Below are 12,281 nucleotides of genomic sequence, written 5' to 3'. Positions count from 1 at the left end.
ACTGATATGCATTGTTAAATATTCCAGCTTTCTGTGATTCATATTCTTTCCATTTGATTCACACACATTCATATTCCTGCATGTTTATTTTTCTAGGTAAACTTAGAATCATTTTTAAAGGTCTATGATAAATTTCTTTGAGCTTTAATTTTATTTTGGGAGAATTTCCATTTTAAAATTTTCCATTCTTCCCATCCAGATATGTGATATTTATTGATTTATTTTAGCTTGTTTTCTTTCAGCCCATTACTACTAATGTTTGGGGGGCTATGTGTATGTGTATGTGTATACTTGCTGCACATTTCTGACTATATTTATTTTTAACTATTGTATTTTCCTTGTTGCTCTTGAGAACAAGACCCTTCACCCAATTCGTTTTCTTTTTTTTTTCTTTTTTTTTTTTTTAAGGGAAGGTGGGGTTGATATATAGTAAAGTGACAAAAATATCTTTATCTTCTATTCAGTCATTCTACTATACTTTATTATGTCTTAAATCTTCACAGTCTATTTCAGATATTTATTTATGATTGGCTTAATGATCTTAAAAATATTATTCGTTTGAATTATAACCTTAACATGTGGCTTATAATACTACTGCTTCTTGGAATTTATTGACTTTTCTCCTGAGCATATAGCATAGAGATCAAATATAACATGGCTGCCTAAAAAGATTTGTTCTTTTGGTGTTGGTTACATTGAAACTTCATTTTTTTAAAAGTTTTATTTTATTTTTAATTGACATAATTGTGCATACATATAGGGCATAATATCAATTTTAATACATTTATATATTGTGTAATGATCTAACTATTGTAATTAGCATGTTTAGCACCTCAAACATTTATTGTTTCTTTGTGCTGAGACAATTCAGAGTCCTTTCTTCTAGCTACTTTGAAATACACCATACATTGTTGATAACTATAATCCCCTTACTGTGCAGTGGATCACCAGCATTAGTTCATCCTATCTAACTGTAACTTTGTACCCATTAATCAATCTTTCTCATCCCCCTCCCTCTTGCCCTACCCAGCCTCTGGTAATTATTGTTCTGTTCTTTATTTCTGTTAGAGCAGATATTTTTTTTAAAAAATGATTTCACCTATGAGTGAAAGAATTCAGTATTTTTTCTTTCTGTATTGTGCTTATTTCACTTCACATAATTTCCTTTAGGTTTATCCATGTTATTGCAAATGATAAGATTTCATTCTTTTTCATGGCTAAATCGTATTCTCCTGTGACACTTTATTTCTCTATCTCATTTTACCTTATTTATTTCATTATATCAAATGTCACATCAAAGCTAATATGTAGGAGTTTCTTAATAAGCGTCCATTACTGGGTCAATGCTGCAACTTGTTTCCCTGGCTCTTACACTAGGTTAGTTTGATGTTGCTGATTATTTAGGAAAAAACCAAGCCATGTTTTTCTCTATTCTCTTTTTATCACCACAATTATCAACACATAAGACTTCTGTGACCAAAGTGGTAGGGATTCTCTCCACCACCAAGCAAGCAGTAAACTTCTTCAGCAGATACAAACTGGGTGTCCTCCAGTTTTAATTTTGACCCTATCTACCTGGAGATAGTGTTAGATCCCACAGATTGGGGGGTTTAGTCCCTCACATCCTCCAGCCCCTTCAGACACCAGTCCCAAGTCCAGGTGGGAACTTCCACCTGACTGGCTTTAAGTTGGGGTTCCCATGACCCCCTCCCCACTTTGACTTTGACTAATTTGCCAGAGTAGCTTATGAAGCTCAAACACTTAAACCTATGTTTGCCAGTTTATTATAAAGGCTACTACAAAGAATACAGATGAAGAGATAATAGCATGAGGTATAGTAGAAGGGGCACAGAGCTTCCATGCCCTCCCTGGATGAGCCAACCTCCAGGAACCTCCACCTATTAGCTATTCAGAAACTGTCTTCTTAGGTTTTTATAGAGGCATCATTACATAGGCATGATTGTTTAAATCATTGGCCATTAGTGATCAACTCAACTCCCATCCCTCTCCCCTCCTGGAGATTGTTGCGGGGTGCTGCAAGTCCCAATTCTAATCATGCTTTTGTGTTTCCAGTGACCAGCCTATTCCTGAAGCTGTCAGTCAACATTGGCATACAAAGAAAACAGTACTTTGGAGGGTGATGAGGACCAAATATGTATTTCACAGTATCAGATTGATAGATTCTCATGACTTTCAAATTGTTTTTGTCATAAATTACTTCTCAATACTACCTTGCACTCTTTTTAATTCTTGGAAAATGTAATTTAATTTCTACCCTCGATACTGTAAACATAATCATTTTTAATATCAGGTGTCCCCTTGTTTAAACTGTAGTATTCTTTTTTAAAAAAATACTTTAAGTTCTGGGGTACATGTGCAGAACGTGCAAGTTTCTTACATAGGTGTACATGTGCCATGATGATATGCTGCACCCATCAATCCATCATCTACATTAGGTGTTTCTCCTAATGTTATCCCTTCTCCAGCTCCCCACCTCCTAACACACCCTGGTGTGTGATGTTCCTCTCCCTGTGTCCATGCGTTCTCATTGTTCAACTCCCACTTATGAATGAGAACATGTGGTGTTTGGTTTTTGGTTCTTGTGTTAGTTTGCTGAGAATGATGGTTTCCAGCTTAATCTGTGTCCCTGCAAAGGACATGAATTCATCCTTTTTTATGGCTGCATAGTATTCCATGGTATATATGTGCCAAAGTTTCTTCATCTAGTCTATCATTGATGGGCATTTGGTTTGGTTCCAAGTCTTTGTTATTGTGAACAGTGCCGCAGTAAACATATGTGTGCATGTGTCTTTTTAGTAGAATGATTTATAATCCTTTGGGTATATACCCATTAATGGGATTGCAGAGTCAAATGGTATTTCTAGTTCTAGGTCCTTGAGGAATCACCACACTGTCTTCCACAACAGTTAAACTAATTTACACTCCCACCAACAGTGTAAAAGTGTTCCTATTTCTCTACATCCTCTCCAGCATCTTTTGTCTTCTGACTTTTTAATTATCACCATTCTAACTGTCGTGAGATGGTATCTCCATGTTGTTTTGATTTGCCTTTCTCTAATAACCAGTGGCAATCAGCTTTTCTAAATATGTTTGTTGGCTGCATAAATGTCTTCTTTTGAGAAGTGTCTGTTTATATCCTTCACCCACTTTTTGATGGAGTGGTTGGTTTTTTCTTGTAAATTTGTTCAAGTTCTTTGTAGATTCTGGATCTTAGCCTTTTGTCAGTCACTCTGATGATGGGTTTATTTATTTATTTATTTATTTATTTTCTGTGCAGAAACTCTTTAGTTTAATTAGATCCTATTCATCTATTTTGGCTTTTGTTGCCATTGCGTTTGGTGTTTTAGTCATGAAGTCTTTGCCCATGCCTATGTCCAGAATAGTATTGCCTAGGTTTGCTTCTAGGGTTTTTATGGTGTTAGGTCTTACATTTAAGTCTTTAATCCATCTTGAGTTAATTTTTATATAAGGTAAGGAAGGGATCCAGGTTCAGCTTTCTGCATAAGGCTAGCCGGTTTTCACACCACCATTTATTGAATAGGGAATCCTTTCCCTATTGCTTGTTGTTGTCAGGTTTGTCAAAGGTCAGATGGTTGTAGATGTGTAGTGTTATTACTGAGCCCTCTGTTCTGTTCCATTGGTCTATGTATCCATTTTGTTACCTGTAACATGCTATTTTTGTTACTATAGCCTTGTAATATGGTTTGAAGTCAGGTAGCGTGATGCCTCCAGCTTTGTTCTTTTTGCTTAGGATTGTCTTGGCTATGCGAGCTCTTTTTTGATTCCATATGAAATTTAAAATATTATTTTCCAGTTCTGTGGAAAAAGTCAGTGGTAGCTTGATGGGGATAGCATTGAATCTGTAAATTACTTTGGGCAATATGGCCATTTTTGTGATATAGATTCTTTGTATCCATGAGCATGGAATGCTTTTCCATTTGTTTGTGTCCTCTCTTATTTTCTTGAGCAGTGGTTTGTAGTTCTCTCTGAAGAGGTCCTTCTCATCCCTTGTAAGTTATATTCCTAAGTATTTTATTTTCTTTGTAGCAATTGTGAATGGGAGTTCACTCATGATTTGGCTCTCTGTTTGTCTGTTATTGGCATATAGGAATGCTTGTGATTTTTGCACATTGATTTTGTATTCTGAGACTTTGCTGAAGTTGCTTATCAGCTTAAGGAGATTTTGGGCTGAGACGATGGGGTTTGCTAAATATACAGCCATGTTATGTGCAAACAGAGACAATTTGACCTTGTCTTTTTTTCTAATTGAGTACCCTTTATTTCTTTCTCTTACCTGATTGCCCTGGCCAGGACTTCCAATACTATGATGAATAGGAGTGGTGAGAGAGGGCATCCTTGTTTTGTGCTGGTTTTCAAAGGGAATGCTTCCAGTTTTATGTCCATTCAGTATGATACTGGCTGTGGGTTTGTCATAAATAATTGTTATTATTTTGAGATACGTTCTATAAATACCTAGTTTATTGAAACTTTTTAGCATGAAGGGCTGTTCAATCTTGTCAAAGGCCTTTTCTGCATCTATTAGAGATAACCATGTTGTTTTTGTTATTGGTTCTGTTTATATGATGGATTATGCTTGTTGACTTGTGAATGTTGAGCCAACCTTGAATCTCAGGGATGGAGCCAACTTGATAGTGGAGGATAAGCTCTTTGATGTGCTGCTGGATTTGGTTTCCCAGTTTTTTATTAAGGATTTTCTTCAGGGATAGATATTTCATCATTAATGTTCATCAGGGATACTGGCCTGAAATATTCTTTTTTTGTTGTGTCTCTGCCAGGTTTTGGTATCAGGACGATGCTGGCCTCATAAAATGAGTTAGGACAGATTCCGTCTTTTTCTATTTTGGGAATAGTTTGGAATAGTTTCAGAAGGAATAATATCAGCTCGTCTTTGTACCTCTGGTAGAATTCGGCTGTGAATCCGTCTAGTCCTGGACATTTTTGTTTGGTAAGCTGTTAATTGTTGCCTCAGTTTCAGAACTTGTTATTGGCCTATTCAGGGATTCGACTTCTTCCTGATTCAGTCTTGGGAGGGTATATGTGTCCAGGAATTTATCAGTTTCTTCTAGATTTTCTAGTTTATTTGCATAATAGTGTTTTTAGTATTCTTTGATGGTAGTTATTATTTCTGTGGGATCAGTGGTGATATCCCATTTATCATTTTTATCATGTCTATTTTGTTCTTCCTTTTTTTTTTAATCTATTAGTCTGGCTAGTGGTCTATTGTGTTGATCTTTTCAAAAAACCAGCTCCCGGATTCATTGATTTTTTTAGAAGGGTTTTTCGTGTCTCCATCTCCTTCAGTTCTGCTGTGATATTAGTTATTTCTTCTCTTCTGCTAGCTCTTGAATTTGCTCTTGGTTTTCTAGTTCTTTTAATTGTAATGCTAGGGTGTTGATTTTAGATTTTTTCTACTTTCTCTTGTGGGCATTTAGTGCTATAAATTTCCCTCTACACACTGGTTTAAATGTGTCCCAGAGATTCTGTTACTGTGTGTCTTTGTTCTCATTAGTTTCAAAGAACATCTTTATTTCTGCCTTAATTTCATTATTATCCTTATTAGGAGGGTCATTTAGGAGCAGGTTGTTCAGTTTCCATGTAGTTGTGTGGTTTTGAGTGAGTTTCTTAATCCTGAGTTCTAATTTGATTGCACTGTGGTCTAAGAGACTGTTAAGATTTCCGTTCTTTTGCATTTGCTGAGGAGTATTTTACTTTGAATTATGTGGTCAATTTTAGAATAAGTGTGATGTGGTGCTGAAAAGAATGTATATTCTGTGGTATTGTGGTGGAGAGTTCTGTAGATGTCTGTTCGGTCCACTTGGTCCAGAGCCGAGTTCAAGTCCTGGATACCTTGTTAAATTTTCTTTCTCGTTGATCTTTGTAATATAGACAGTGGGGTGTTAAAAGTCTCCCACTATTATTGTGTGGGAGTCTAAGTCTCTTTGTAGGTCTCTAAGAACTTGCTTTTTGAATTTGGGTGGTCCTGTATTGGGTATATATACATTTAGGATAGTTAGCTCTTCTTGTTGCGTTGATCCCTTTACCATTATGTAATGTCTTTCTTTGTGTTTTTTGATCTCTGTTGGTGTAAAGTCTGTTTTATCAGAGACTAGGGTTGCAAGCCCTACTTTTCTTTTGCTTTCCATATGCTCGGTAATGAATATCTTTCATCCCTTTATTTGGTAATGTATATCTTTCATCCCTTTATTTTGAGCCTCTGTGTGTCTGCATGTGAGATGGGTCTGCTGAATACATCACACAGATGGGTTTTAACTCTTTATCCAGTTTGCCAGTCTGTGTCTTTTAATTTGGGCATTTAGTCCATTTATATTTAAAGTTATATTGTATGATGTGTGGATTTGATTCTGTCATTATGATGATAGCTGGTTATTTTGCTCGTTATTTGATGCAGTTTCTTTATAATGTCAATTATCTTTACCCTTTGGTATGTTTTTGCAGTGGCTGGTACAGGTTATTCCTTTCTATGTTTAGTTCTTCCTTCAGGAGCTCTTGTAAGACAGGCCCGGTGGTGACAAAATCTCTCAGCATTTGTTTGTCTGTAAAGGATTTTGTTTTTCTTTCACTTACGAAGCTTAGTTTGGCTGGATATGAAATTCTGGGTTGAAAATTCTGTTCTTTAAGAATGTTGAATATTATCCCCCTGTCTTCTGGCTTGTAGGGTTTCTGCAGATATCCATTAGTTTGTTTGGCTTCTCTTTGTTGGTAACCCGGCCTTTCTGTCTGGCTGCCCTTAACATTTTTTTCTTCATTTCAACCTTGGTGAATCTGATGATTATGTGTCTTGGGGTTGCTGTTCTCAAGGAGTATCTTTGTGGTGTTCTCTGAATTTCCTGAATTTAATGTTGGCCTGCCTTTCTAGGTTGGGGAAGTTCACCTGGTTAATATCCTGAAGAGTTTTCCCCAACTTAATTCTTTTCTCCTCATCACTTTCAGGTACACCAATCAAACCTAGATTTGGTCTTTTCACATAGTCCCATATTTCTTGGAGGCTTTACTCATTTCTTATTGCTCTTTTTTCTCCAATCTTATTTCCTTGCTTTATTTCATTGAGTTGTTCTTCAGTCTCTGATATCCTTTCTTCCTCTTGTTTGATTTAGCTATTGATACTTGTGTATGCTTCACAAAGTTTTCATGCTGTGTTTTTTAGCTCTTCTATTGTTGAGGTGAAGACATGATTATTTTCCATTTCACTGACCAAAATTGAGGTCACAGTAGTGATGTGCCTAGGTTTATTGCACTCTTTCCTAAAAGTAACCTACATTGTTACCCATGCTTATCCTCTTTGCCTAGTCTTACAGGATGAGGTTTCTCTGTTCTGTTAAAAGTTGTTCTGTTTACTTGTCTTCTCTCTTTATCTCCTCTTGCCATGTCTAGGAGTTTGTTCATTAGCTGTATCCTGTGAGCCCCATTTCCTTATTGTCTTTCTTTTTGCTGCTTCCTTACCCTATATAAACATGTTGTACATTTCCATCCTAAAAAGAAATATTTCCTGTCTTCATCCTTATCCCTCTCTTGCAACTGTCTTAATTCTTTATTCTACTCCTCATTCAAATACCACATATATTTTGTAAATCACTGCTTTCTAGTCCTAGTAGAGTTGTTAGTGAAAAGAGCACAGGTTTGAAGACAATAATACCTGAGCTCAGGAACTATTATTTTTGGTGATATTAACCTTTAGTCTCTGTTTTTTATCTGTAAAATAGAGGTAGTACTTATCTTATTAGGGTTGTTTTGAGGATTTGTGTGAAGCTCATAGAAGCTTAGTCTTGACACATAGAAGATACTGTTTAAATGGTAGTAAACAATACTACTGTTTTGTTATTTAAGTTTTTTGTTTTTAAAGTGTTTTCTGGTTTATAATCATGTTTTTCAAATTGTTAAGGTTGCAGAGTAAGTGACCTAAGGGAAAATATTGTGTTAGTATTATGGAAAATTAAGAAACTGAGCTTATTCTAAGATTATGTTTAACTCATTTGATTTCTTCCTTTCCCCTTTCCCCTTTTCCTTTTTCCCCATTTCCCCTTTCCTTTCCCTTTCTCTCTCCCTTCCTTCCTTCCTTCCTTTTTTCCCCTCTCTCATTTTCCTTCCTTTTCCCCTCCCCTCCCTCACTCCTCCCCTTAATTGGCATTTCAACATAAAATTCACCAGTACTGTCATCTGGCTTACTGTTTTATTTGTTGTAAGGTTTTAAATAATATTATTTATTATCCTATTTTTGTAGGAATTTGATTTTTTCATACATCATTATTTTGAAGCAAGTCATATATCATATCCTTTTATCAGCATATACAGATATTTCACTCCACTCTCTTCTTGCTTGGATGGTTTCTCAGAACTAATTCGATGTATTTCTTATCGTTGTTTTTCTATAGGTTCAGTATTTTTTCCCTCTGACTTCTTTCAGGATTTTTCTTTTCTTTTCCTTTTTTTGAGACAGAGTCTTGCTCTTTCACTCAGGCTGGAGTGCAGGGATGTGATTTTGGTTCACTGCTACCTCCTACCCTAGCCTCCTGAATATCTGGGACTAGAGTTGCGTGCCGCCATGCCCAGCTAACTTTTGTATTTTCTATAGAGACAAGATTTCACCACATTACCCAAGCTGGTTTTGACCTCCTGAGCTCAAGCAATCTGCACTCCTCAGCCTTCCAAAGTGCTGGGATTACAGCTGTGAGTCACTGTGCCTGGCACAAGATTTTTATTTTGTCCTTGATTTTCTGAAGTTTGAATATGACATGTCTAGAGATATTTTTGGGGGGCATTTAGTTTGGTTGCTGTTCTCTAACCTTCCTGGATTTTGGTTTGGCATCTGATATTAATTTAAGGAAATTTGATGTTATTATTGCTTTAGGTACTTTTCTGTTTGTTTGTTTGTTTGTTTTTTCTGTTTCTTCTCTTTTTGATATGCTCATCATGTGTTTTATACCTTTTGTTGTCATCTCAAAGTTCTTGGATATTCTGTTGTGGTTTTTTTTTTTTCCAGTCTTTTTTTCTGTTTGCTTTTCAGTTTTGGAAATTTTTGTTGTCATATCCTCAAGCTTTAAGATTGTTTCTTCAGCCATGTCCCATCTAATAGTGAGTTCATCAAAGGTATTCTTCATTTCCATTACAGTGTTTGTATTTCTTGTTTGTTCGTGAAAGTTTTCAGAATCAAAATGAAGTCATCTGTTAAAAAAAAAAAACCACCAACATAATAAGTAAACAAACCCTGACAAATAGAATGGGAAAAGGCTATGAAGGGAGGATTATCACACTGGTATGCCTGATAACAAAACTGTCATAAGTCTAAAAAACCTTGGTCTTGCACAAAGGCCGTCACAGCCTAACCCAAAAAATACTTGTGTGAGCACATCTGCCCAGCAGCTGTCTGTCCAACTTTGGAATGGCATCTCCCTTTTTATTGATACTTGTAGCTAAGACTAATCATTTCAAAACAATTATGCAGTTTTCCCCCACATTCCCTTTAAAACCCTTTGTCTTCCTTTGCCTCCCTGAATGCACATGTAGTTTACTATGGCACTTTTATTCCCATTTCAATGCCCTGTTCCTGCTAAATATTATTTTCTTTAAATAGCCTTTTGCTGTTTGTTATTTAGGTTGACAGTTTTTTTTTTCTTAGCATTTCTGTCTCTTTCTGCTTATGTTATCCAGCTGTTCTTGCATGCTGTTTCCTTTTTCTGTTAGATCCCATGGTGTGTTATAGTTTTTAAAAATTCATGATTTAGTATTTCAACATTCCTGCCATATCGGACTCTGGGTCTGATGCTTGTTCAATCTCTTCAAACATTTTTTTTTGTTTGTTTTTTGTATTTTTTACTGTTTGGTATGCCTTAGATAAATGTTTGTACTTAGTATGTACTTACTTGCTGAAAGCCAGACTAGATATACTGAGTGAAAGTAACTGTGTTAAAGAGGTTTTGGTAATATATGAGTAAAGTATGAGGAGAGGGAGGTATTCTATAGCCCTATGATGAGGTCTCAGTCTTTTGATGATCCTGTGTTTCTAAATTGTGACCTTCACTGGTGCTTCTGATTTTCCCCTCTTAGTTTGAATAGGATAGCTGGAGAGAGGTGCAGTGAGTTTTTCCCTTCCTCTGTGAAATGCTAGATATGGCTGTAGTTGGGTATTTCCCTTCTCTCACATGGAAGCCTAGAGGGAGCTGGAGCTGGGTTCCTCTCTTCCCACAAGTAGAAGCCCAGAGCTGGCTCGAGTTGAGTATTTTCTTTCTCTTAGATGGGTTAGGCTCTGATATGAGGCTAGAAGATTACGCTGTAGGAAAATAATTTCACCTGAGGCTAGGTCTTGTTAAGAACGAAATTCTCTGACATACTTCAAAATGGCTTCTTTTCTCTTCTCCCTGTTGGGGGAAATATGAGGGGATTTTTCTCCAGTATTCACAGTGAGGACCTAGTGGAGGTCATGAAAGTAAAACTTACAAAAACTTGAGACTCCAATTACTGTATCTCTCTGGAGTTTCTATCTCTCAAACTTGTCCACACTGAGCCTCTAGCAATTCATTCAGTTGTGGTTCAGGTTTTCCTATGTTGGCATGGATTCCTGTGAAGGTTTCTGCTTGTGAGTTTCTGCTGGTAAATTGTGATTCTCTATGTCCATTGGTCTCTCTCTCTCTCTCAAAATTTTGGGGCAGTAGTTTATCCTGTGATCTCATTTCTCTGGTAGATCTAAGAAGAGTTGTTGATTTTAGCTTTTTACTTGTTTTTAGGATAGAGTGAAGACTTAGACGCTTTTTATATTCTGAATCTGAACCTGGAAGTCCTATTATGCATATTTTAAGCCCTTGTCAGATAACTCAGTTTTCTGATCCTCTATTGATCCACTTTTATTTCCTGTTAGTTTTCTTGGTTTTTGATTCTAATTATTTTTTCCCATATTCCCAGTCACGTTTGCTTAAATGCCAGACTTTGTAAAAATTTTAGGAATTATTTGAAACTTTCGGTAAAGACATGTTTCTTCAGATAGTATTTACAGTGGTTTTAGCAGATTGCTAGAGGACATTAGCAATTCTGGATCATCTTAATTTAGGTAAGACTTGGGATGAGTCAAATTTGGTCCTTAGTTCCTAGTCAGGTCTCTGTTTTTAGTTTACCCTTTACACATAATGTTTATCTTTTCAGTGATTCAAACCTATAGTCTGGCCAGTTGATCAGACCATTGTCCCTTATATCCAAATCTCCCTTCCCTCTCTTCTCAAGGCCATGCTTCAGTTTTTGTTCCTCTACTTTATGAGCTTATCAAAAGCTGTTCTCAGCTTCTTAGCCTCTTAGCTGTCTCCATAAGAATTTGTCAGTTATCAGCCTTGAAGAACATTCTCAAATGTCAGGCTCATCTCTGGGCTTCCTTATAGATTTATAACATTTTTAATGCCTTGTTAGGTTTCTCATGTCTTGAAGTAGACTTTTTTAGTTGTCTAATTTTTCTAGTTGATTTTTGCGCATGGTTTGTTTTTAAATCACCTAATCTCCAAGTCACCCTGCTATGTTCTGTTAAGAGCCTCTGAACATTCTGTTCCTTGTTTTTGGAAAACTACTTTTCCAACCCTGCAACACTCAGTTTACAGAACCCATTGACACAGGATATTTTTGGTGCTGCTTTGTCAGCCAGAGACCTCCATGGCCTGTGATGCCCCTGTTTGGGCCTCACTTGGATCTGGGCTCACTGCAAGAGGTACCCCACCCACTCACCCAGTGGGCTGCGCTCAGCTTGCACCCTAGCCTGGATCCTGTGACCACTGCAACTGTTCCCTCAGCCTGTAGCAGAAAGGGGTATGTGAGCAGACATGGGGTCCAGCCACAGTGCACAGCCAGATGCAAGAGCCACTGCAGTAGTTGGGCTGCACCAAGTGCCAGCACTGATGTGGGTTCAGTGTGGGGCTTACAGATGGACCAGCCATGTCACAAGTGACTTCCGCCATGGGATTTGGTGTCTAGATGAGGGGAATGCGGTGGCACCGAAAAACATGGAGACATCAGGAACCACAGAGCCCCAAGGGGTTTTGTTCCTGCTGACCACAGCTTGGTGGAAGAGGGGGCGTGGTAAAAGCTCTTTTAGTTCTACCATCTTCAGCCTGGAAAGCAAGGGTGTGTTAACAGGTCTGCCTTCACTTGCCGTTTGGCGAGTCCTGAGTTCTTGTCCCATGTCCAAGAAGAATAAGGTTATGTGGACAACTGGAATGTAAGTTTTTTTTTTTTTTTTTTAAATTTAA

At 37.1% G+C, this 12,281-nt stretch overlaps 1 protein-coding gene across 3 annotated transcripts in view; it reads left to right on the top strand.

The window, feature by feature from the left end:
• The window catches only part of SPATA6 (spermatogenesis associated 6), a 183,146-nt gene that overhangs the window by 41,255 nt on the left and 129,610 nt on the right, over positions 1-12,281 (top strand). The window contains exon 1 of one of the 3 annotated variants that reach the window (XM_074380784.1): positions 8,639-8,727. The exons of the other annotated variants lie outside the window; for them this stretch is intronic. The gene's annotated coding sequence lies outside the window, so the exon portion shown is untranslated. Of the gene's footprint in view, positions 1-8,638; positions 8,728-12,281 lie in introns of those variants that run through there. 3 annotated transcript variants of the gene reach the window in all.

The sequence above is a fragment of the Saimiri boliviensis genome, chromosome 11 (genome assembly GCF_048565385.1).
Source record: "Saimiri boliviensis isolate mSaiBol1 chromosome 11, mSaiBol1.pri, whole genome shotgun sequence".
NCBI lineage: Eukaryota > Metazoa > Chordata > Mammalia > Primates > Cebidae > Saimiri > Saimiri boliviensis.
Note: the sequence above shows the minus strand (reverse complement) of the source record. Positions and strands in the feature narration are given on the sequence as shown.